This window comes from Bos javanicus, chromosome 1 (assembly GCF_032452875.1).
Source record: "Bos javanicus breed banteng chromosome 1, ARS-OSU_banteng_1.0, whole genome shotgun sequence".
Taxonomy (NCBI): Eukaryota; Metazoa; Chordata; class Mammalia; order Artiodactyla; family Bovidae; genus Bos; species Bos javanicus.
The window spans coordinates 93,056,819-93,066,179 of NC_083868.1; positions in this window are offsets into that span (position 1 = coordinate 93,056,819).

The following is a 9,361-nucleotide window of genomic DNA, read 5'->3' on the forward strand; positions in this document are numbered from 1 at the left end:
AGGAAACATAAGTGGATGAATAGATGGATGGGTGGATGGATGGATAGGTAAATAGAAACATAGATGGATAATTAGATTTTTCTAAATTTAGAAAATATATTTCTACAGAAAATTTCATAACAGTCTGACACCAATAGTACTAAACCATCTCAGTAAAAAGTAGGGATTGGTTGGTTAGGGAAGTGTGGTGGGAAGTAAAAGCACACTAAATTCTTATTTTAGGGGATTGGAGGAAGAAGTAGCTGGGGATTATGGCATCTATGTTGAGAGGAGTAATTGGCATCTTGTTTTTATATTTTGGAATTGATATATGTTTTGTTATGGATGTCTTAAAATATGGCAATGTTTGGTAAGGAAATATAGAAAAATGAAATAAAACTAAGTTATTAGGAGCAAGTAAAGAAAGAACGGTAACTTAAAAATCAGAAAAAAAAGTAGAAAAATAAGAAAAAAAATAGTGAAGTAAGTAGCAAACAAAGTAATATGAAAGGAGTAAAATCAATTATATCAGTTATTACCTAAACATGAATGTACTGAAATTTCTCATTTAAAGATAGAAATGACACTAAAACACAGAAATTGTCATTAAAAAAAAAAAAGGTATATGTTGTTTATGGGCTTCCCTAGTGGCTCAATGGTAAAGAATCCACCTGCCAATCCAGGAGACACAAGTTCAATATCTGACCCAGGAAGATCCCACAGGCCAAAGAACAATTAAGCCCATGTACCACAGCTGTTGAGCCTGTGCTTTAGAGCTGGGAGTCACAACTACGCCACCACACACAGCGACTTCTGAGGCCCCACAGGCCCTAGAACCTGTGCCCTGTAACGAGGAGCTGCCGCAGTGAGAAGCCCACACACCACAACTAGAGAGCAGCCCCTGCTCCCTACAACTAGTGTAAAAGCCCGTGCAGCAGCAACAAAGACCCAGCACAGCCAGAAACAAATAAAAAGAAATAATGTAATACAGAAGGGGTAATGTGATGAATAAAGAGTTGTTGAAGAGGTATCAGGCAAATAAATCCTGAAAACAAGCAAGGGTACAAGATAGACATATTTAGCTGTATTAACATGCTTGCTAAGTCTCTTCAGTTGTGTCTGACTCTTTGTAACCCTCTGGTCTGTAGCTCACCAAGCTCCGCTGTCCATGGGATTCTCCAGACAAAAATACTGGAGTAAGTTGCCATGCCCTCCTCCAGGGGATTTTCCTGACCCAGGGAAAAACTACATCTCCTGCATTGACAGGCAGGGTCTTTACCGCTAGTGCCATGTGAGAAGCCCTTATATAAATATGTTAAGGTACATTGAGACATGTTGCATGGAAAAAAATACAAAGTTGATAGTCTGATTATAGATAAAAAAACACATTTAAAACAAACGTATGATAGGTAAAAACTTAATGTCTACTACACAAAGAATCCATATAAATTGACATGCTTAAATGACAATTAAACACTAAACATTGTAAACATCCCTAGTATTAAGGAAAATGCAAATTTAAAAAAATGAGCTGTATGATTTTTACATCCATCATACACCATACATCATTACATCCATCATCCATCATACATCATACATCATCATCATACATCACACATGATCAGTTCAGTTCAGTCGCTCAGTTGTGTCCGACTCTTTGCGACCCCATGAATTGCAGCATGCCAGGCCTCCCTGTCCATCACCAACTCCCAGAGTTCACTCAAACTCATATCCATCGAGTCAGTGATGCCACCCAGCCATCTCATCCTCTGTCGTCCCCTTCTCCTCCTGCCCCCAATCCCTCCCAGCATCAGGGTCTTTTCCAATGAGTCAACTCTTCGCGTGAGGTGGCCAAAGTACTGGAGTTTCAGCTTCAGCATCATTCCATCATATTAGTAAACTTTAAAAGCAGTAACCCCAATTGTTAGTAAGCATGTTCTCTCTGTCCAGAGACTCTTCCCTCAGGTTTACACACGGCCCACTTCTTCACCTCACTCATGTCTCAGTCCTGATCTCCCCACTAAACTAACTCAAGCAGCCCCCTTCTCTATTTTTCAACATGCCACCATGTTTTATTTTATTTATAACACTTTCACTATTTGAATTTTTACCTTATTTACCTGTTATGGTCTGTCCCTTTCTGCTATTCTGTATTAGAGACATTGTTTTCTTTCCCATGTATATTTAGGCAACAAGATAATACTGTGTGGTACACAGAACTGCATAGTATCAATTTTCTTTCTATAAACTATTGAATGGTCCTATTCTTCAGTGAGTCCAACACAACCAATTCTTTTTAACTGTAGAACATCTCACTGTTTCTTGTGTTGAGCATTAAAGAAAGTAGTTGGCTTGTTTGTCATGTTGTACAAATAGTGGCTTCCCCAGGTGGCACAGTGATAAAGAAAATGCCTGCCAGTGTAGGAGATGCAAGAGATGAGGGTTCAATCCCTGGTTTGGGAAGATCCCCTGGAGGAGGAAATGGCAACCCACTCCAGTACTCTTGTGTGGGAAATCCCATGGACAGAGGAGTCTGGAGGGCTGCTGTCCACGGGGTAGCAAAGAGTCAGACACAACTGAGCACGCACACACAAGTGCAATCTTCTTCAGTCTACAAATAGCGTGCATCTTTATTCCCTAGGTGCATATTAAAGGTGTTCAAATGTGGTGAAAGGGATTTGAAACCTACAAACAAAAAAACAGGTTTGTATCTCCTGTTTCACTTTTATTCTGTGGTTTTTTATTGTGATAACTTTAGCCTCACTCAGGTTTGTCCTCCCCATAGATAAGATTTTATAAGACACTCAATTATAGAATTATCCTTGTTTTCTGACAGCACCCAATTCACAGCAAAGCCCTTCTTCCTTGGACCCTCTCCAAAATCACTCAACCAAAATCCGAATCTTTTAATAAGTTCTTTCTGACACTCTCTTACTGAGACACCCCAGGATTCCCCATGATGTGTGTTCTCTCTTCAGGCAACTGGTAATAAACTAAACTTGTTCAATTACCTGTGATCTTGAGTCTTTGGCTGGAGGACACTGTTACACCTGACAGCTTGTTACACCTGGTGGCAAGTGGTAAAATCTCATCGATACCCAGGTAACCCCATATAACAGAAACTCAAGGACTCCTCTTGGGTTACTTGCCACAGCAGTGATATGCTATACATCTAAGCAGAGAGCTGCAGCTGCTAAGATCTGCTGATAGAAATACTGCATTTTCTTCCTCCAAAAGACCACAGCCATGTGTCTGAGGACAGCAACATGGAAACTATAATGTGCATATGAGTTGCCTGGAGATCTTGTTTTAAAAAATTGTAGGTTCGTATTCAGTAGGTCTGGAAGGGATCTGACATTCTGCATTTTAACATGTTCCAGAGTGATACTAAACTTTGATCAGCAAGTTTTTAAAGGAGCTAGAGACTCCTATTCCTCTCCTTCTCTTAATGAGGATGCTCAGATGAGCATCAGATGGGTAAGATGTAAGTTGTGTCCTGAAATGACACACTTTTCCTGCCCTTTCTTCCTATTTTGGGCCAAGGGGTAGAAAAATATGGAAGGCTTTGTATTTAAATTATCAGAACATATATATCTGTATTCCTATTCTTTAGGCACAAACACCAAAAACAAAAAAAAAATATTTGAGATTGATGTATAACAAGGTGTGTTACCTGAATGTCTTTATTTGGATTCTCCTAGAAGCAAACACTGAGACAAAGGCTGAGAGTCAGTGGAGAGGTGGTCCCAAGAAACACCAGTAGGGAAGTAGACAGGAAAAAGAAGGAAGGCAATAGAGAGTAAGTTATCAAGCAAGTTACAACTGTGAGCTGCTCGAAGGTAATTCCATTAAGGAAATCTGGGAGTCTGTGCCTACCGTACCTTAGAATTACCTGAAGAGAAGGTTGAGTATTCTTCATTGGTTGAAGCTTGCTTCTGGAGGATTTAACTCCTATCACTTTTGCCTAGCCTTAATAGCAAGCCTATTGGGTTATCAAGCCTGGAGTGGGTGGGGGTGGGAATCAAATCTCCATTAAGAAGCAACACATTCACAGCATGCAGCCTTCAGTTTAGAGGTGAGCACTGAGAAGCTGTGGATGGGATTCGACAACCACTGCTTCCTGATCAGCTGGGGCCCTTCACTTATGCACAGATGAGAGGTACTTAATCTATTACTAAGAAATAGTAGATGTTTCTGATCAAGGGAAAAAACCACCTGAGGCTATCTCCTGTCACCAATAACTCTTTCCTTTGAGAGTTCAAAGCAGGGCCTCCTGAGAGACCCTGAGGCATCATTTAAAATGGATGGTATGGGGAGGGAGGAGGGAGGAGGGTTCAGCATGGGGAACACATGTATACCTGTGGCGGATTCATTTTGGTATTTGGCAAAACTAATACAATTATGTAAAGTTTAAAAATAAAATAAAATTAGAAAAAAACACTACAGTAAAAAAAAAAAAAAGACACAGCTTCAAGAGCAGTTCATCCCACTCCAGGCTGCGGATCATCCAAGTCCAAATGCCACATATTTTCTCTCCAAAAGTTGTTTATGCTAACCCCTCAGATTAATTGTAAACATAATCTACCTTACAGTTTCAAAAGTTTCCAGACTATCATCCAAATGATGGAATACTTGGAATGAATTGAGAAATTATATTGCTATTTTATTGATTAAAAAATAAGTATTTCAAATGACAAAAAAATAAATAAATAAATAAAATGGATGAGACCTTGTTATTCAGATAAAAGCTCTCTTCTTTATCCTCAGTCACCTAACTATCTGGGCTTCCCAGGTGGCACTAGTGGTAAAGAACCTGCCTACCGGTGCAGGAGACATGAAAGACATGGGTCTGATCCCTGGGTCGGGAAGATCCCCTGGAAGAGGGCATGGCAACCCACTTTAGTATTCTTGCCTGGAGAATCCCACGGACACAGGAGCCTGGCGGGCTGCAGTCCACGGGGTTGCAAAGAGTCAGACACCACCAAAGTGACTTTGCACGCACGCCTATCTGGTAATATCCATTCCACAAATATGACGAGGTGAACTCTACACTTTCTTTACAAGCAGTCTATTGATCATTCTTGGTTCAACAATTAACAGTATGAGAATTCACAGTCTCACCATTTTTTCCAGACTCCTTTCTCACTACCATGACTGGAGAGGCATATGGGCTCTGAAGCAGTAATGATCATGTTAACCAACAGCTCTTTTAAATGATCCCTCAGGTCATTAATCTCCCACAAAGCAGTCCTCCTAGATTGTTCCCAAAATGCCCTTGAGTCATTTAACAAGATGCTGTGCTGCTCCCCTTGGGCACATCCCACGATCCAGGCCTGTAGGGATTGGCTTCAATTTTCACCTCAACCTCTCCTGCTCAGATGCTGAGGATACCTCAGAGCGCAAGAAGACTGGGCTCAGGCTATGGGTGCTTCTAAGACAAGGCGAAGGAGGTGGCAACAAGGAGTTGCAAGGGTTTTGGGGAAAGAACATCTGGCCACGCATGCTTACAGAAACCTCCATGCCACAGACTTGATCCCGAGGACATAGACCTATATCTGCAGCAGTATGCACCACCAAAGCCTAGGTTAGGCCACAGATACTAGTTTTACACTTAGTCCCATAAGCTTCTGAAGTTGTTGCATTTGCCTTCTCCTTTGGGAAAAAAATCGTTTTTAATGAGAAATTCAGGGAAAAGGGTCAATTGTTCAAGTGTCTCACATACTATTAAACTTCCAAAGTTTCCAAAGCTCGTGTTAATTGGAAAACTCCTGTTTTTGCTGCTGTAAATGAGACTGATTTGCTAATTTTAACTCAGAAAACTGATTAGGACTCCACAAGGGTGGGGTTTCAGTCCCTGATTAGGGAACTAAGATCCCACAAGCTGTTCTGGGTGGCTAAAACAAACAAATCCTTAACAACTTGTGCACAAGTGTTGAACTGAAGATCTTTTTCCTCACTCATGATATTACTATAAATTAAACTTCCAGATTCCCATCACCCTTATAATTTTCACTCACTCGATTAACCCAGAGATTTCTATAAGGTTGTCCTAGCTGCATGTAACACATCAAGTATGAAGACTGAATCTGAGAATTACCTGTGCCTTCTCCCAGTAGCCCTGTGCTGTGGGAGCAAGGATGTTTCGTTCTGTCATTGATGTTGTTGTAGCTTCTCAGTACTCAGGGCTGACCTTCCAGGAGGCCACCTCCTGCAATGGGGAGCCTTTCACACCCATACTTTCCCTCTCACCATGCAGTACTCTATGTAGAAAAGTAGGTGACCCAAATAATTCATTTTTTGTCCACCAAATACTAGTCACTGATATTTCTATCTGCTTTCAGCCTCATGCCTCCTTCCAGTTTTCTGAACAGATTCTATATCCAGATATTTACCCTATAAATGTAAGTATTGTTATCACTATGTTTTCTTATATATGTAGCTGACCTTTATTTAGAGAGTATTCCTGAGCTTCCTAGTGGTTAAAGAACCCACCTGCCAATTCAGGGGACACAGGTTTGATCCCTGGTCCAGGAAGATCCCACACATGCTGTGGAGCAGCTAAGCCCATGCACCAAAACTACTGAGCCGGGGCACTAAAGCCCTCAAACCACAACTACTGAGCCTGTGTGCTGTAATTAATGAAGCCCAAGACCCTTAACAAAGAGTAGCCCCCAGTCACCACAACTAGAGGAAGCCCAGTGCAGCCAAAAATAAATAAATAAATCTTTTTTTTTTTTTTTTTAAAGAGAGTGTGCCTAACTCATCTACATCAATTAAGATCCATTCTTGTGTTTTCAAGAACATCCGTATTTCTACATTTCTAATCAAAGTTTCCTCTACCCTTTGAAATGTACCCTGATTCATGTTCTTTTCCAACTTAAAATATTGAAACTTAGAATAGTATTCATGGGAAAAAGCACTAACAAACATTGAACACAACAGATCCTTTCCTAGATGGGGATATTATGTTCCAGAAAAGCTGTGACTAAGCAAATGCCAAAGCCAGTTAGTGACAGGGCTCAGACCTGAATCTGCTACATCAGGGTTGTATCAAGAGCTCTTTCCTCAAAAAGAGAATCCCTGTGGGTTGTAAGCACCCAATAATTTTTTAAATCAGTGCACAAAACATCACATTCTGTCTTTTATTTATCAATATTTGTTTTGTTGTATTAGTCCCCTTTGAAATCGGAAGCTCTTCAAAGGCAGAGGTAGAGTCTCTCTCATCTCTGCATTTCCTTTATTACTAAGCGCAGTACCCTGCTCTGAGAAACAACTGGTGCTCACTAAGTGTTTAACCAGTAAACAAAGCATGAACAAATGAGTGAACGATCTTTTGCTAACAGTTATAAGGCAATACAATTTAATTGGAAGAAGTAATGGATGGTTTGGGATGCCAGTTGTTTTGCACCACGTTACCTAAACAGCTGCTTAATTTAAAAGTAATATGAATCAAGCCAATGTTTTGCATCCCATACACAAAAATTGGCTCATTAACTGGATTGTTCACTTTCTAGTTTGTGGCTGTGAGATCATGTAGACAGAAACTCATAGTGTTTTATATATTTTTTCCAGATAAAATAATGTTTAATTGGGTGATCTTGACCAAATAAAATCCCAAGTCTTCTCCTTTCTGTCTACTAAACAGTGTAGCCCACTCTGCCCAGTCATTGCCTCACAAGGAAATTGCTGTGCAAACATTTTATAAAAGAGGATTTTATGGAGAGAAATAAGGGGCCAAGAGGCCCAGTTCCTATCTCTTTCCAGGGAAGACTGTGCAAATGAATGGTTTTATTCTAATTCATCAACCCAGCTTTGTGTATTAGAGTTTGGCAATTTGTGAAGTATGACTGCTCAGCATCATCCTTATTTTCACACCCTTACTCTTTGGTTCATTTACTAAGTAAAGTGATTACAAATAAAAACGTTTGATGGATATTCTAGGGTTCTTTGGTTCCTGTGATTCCTTGGGCTATAAAGACAGACAGAAAGACAGGTAGACAGATACACACACACACAAACAAAGGTATTTGGTTTTAAATATATTCAAACTGCTTTGAAATTGGAGTTTTGGTTTTTACCAAGAAAGAAATAAATTAACTATTGACTTAAACTGGCATATAATCTACTGTGAGTTTTCAAAAGGGAAAGTTCTAAATTCGAGTTCTAAAAGGGATTAATATTTGATCTAAAAACCTGACAGACTCATTTGATGAACATTTCTTCTTTCTCTTTATGCCTTATATCGAGTCTGTTGAGTCTTAGTCTTCTCAAGCTTTCTCTGCCTCTATTTTTGCCCTCCCCCAAATCACAGTGTACATTACTTCCAAACCTATCCTTTAAAATAATACAGCTTTGATAAAAATCCCTTTCAAGCACATTCAATCACTTACTATTGGCTACAACAGGGTTGGTAAACTATGGCCTGATAACCAAATTCAACCTACTGTCTGTTTTCATTTATGAAATTTATTAGAATAAAACATGCTTACTTATTTTCTCATTGCCAATGGCTGTTTTTGTATTGTAGCAGTTGAGTAGTTGCCACAGAGACTGAATCCCCGACAAAGCCTAAAATTTCCACTCTCTTGCCCTTCATAGAAATTTGAAAAAAAAAAAAAAGTTTAGCTAACCTCTGGACTACAGGATAAAATAAAAACACTACAGTCTGGCATTTATGTCCTTTCATAAATGGTAGTTAGCACACAGTGGGTGATCAATACAAGTATAATCTATGTAAAATTTTATGCTGGAAATATATCCTACACTACTAATACTTAGCTCAATCTCTTAGCTTCAGCAGCCTCAGGGCATGTGCAAAGCCTCTGCCATCAAACAAACCTGGGTTCAAGTTCAAACTTTGGCATTTATTAGCTGTGTGACTTTGACTAAGTTAGTTTTCTTTTCTGAATCCTGGTTTCCTTATTTGTAAAATGACTTCAAGCAGTTCTATGAATAAAAAGAGGTAACATATTTAAAGTACCTAGTACAGTATCTGAAACATAATAGTTCACACTCAGGAAAGGCTGTTGCATAATTTAATTAGTCCAGGAGCTAGGATTGACTGGAAAACATGGCATATTTGTCAGCTTGCAATGAAATAGCAAAAGAGCACAGGTTGAGTGGCTTACACAATAGAAATTTATTTTCTCACAGTTCTGAAGGTTGAGATGCCTATTGAGATTCTGTGCTAAGTCACTTCATTCATGTCTGTCTCTTTGAGACCCCACAGACTGTAGCCCATCAGGGTCCTCTGTCCATGGGATTTTCCTGGCAAGAATACTGGAGTGGGTTGCTATGCCCTCCGCCAGGAGATCTTCTCCACCCAGAATCAAACCTGTTATTTCTTATGTCTCTTGCTTTAGCAGGCTGGTTCTCTACCACT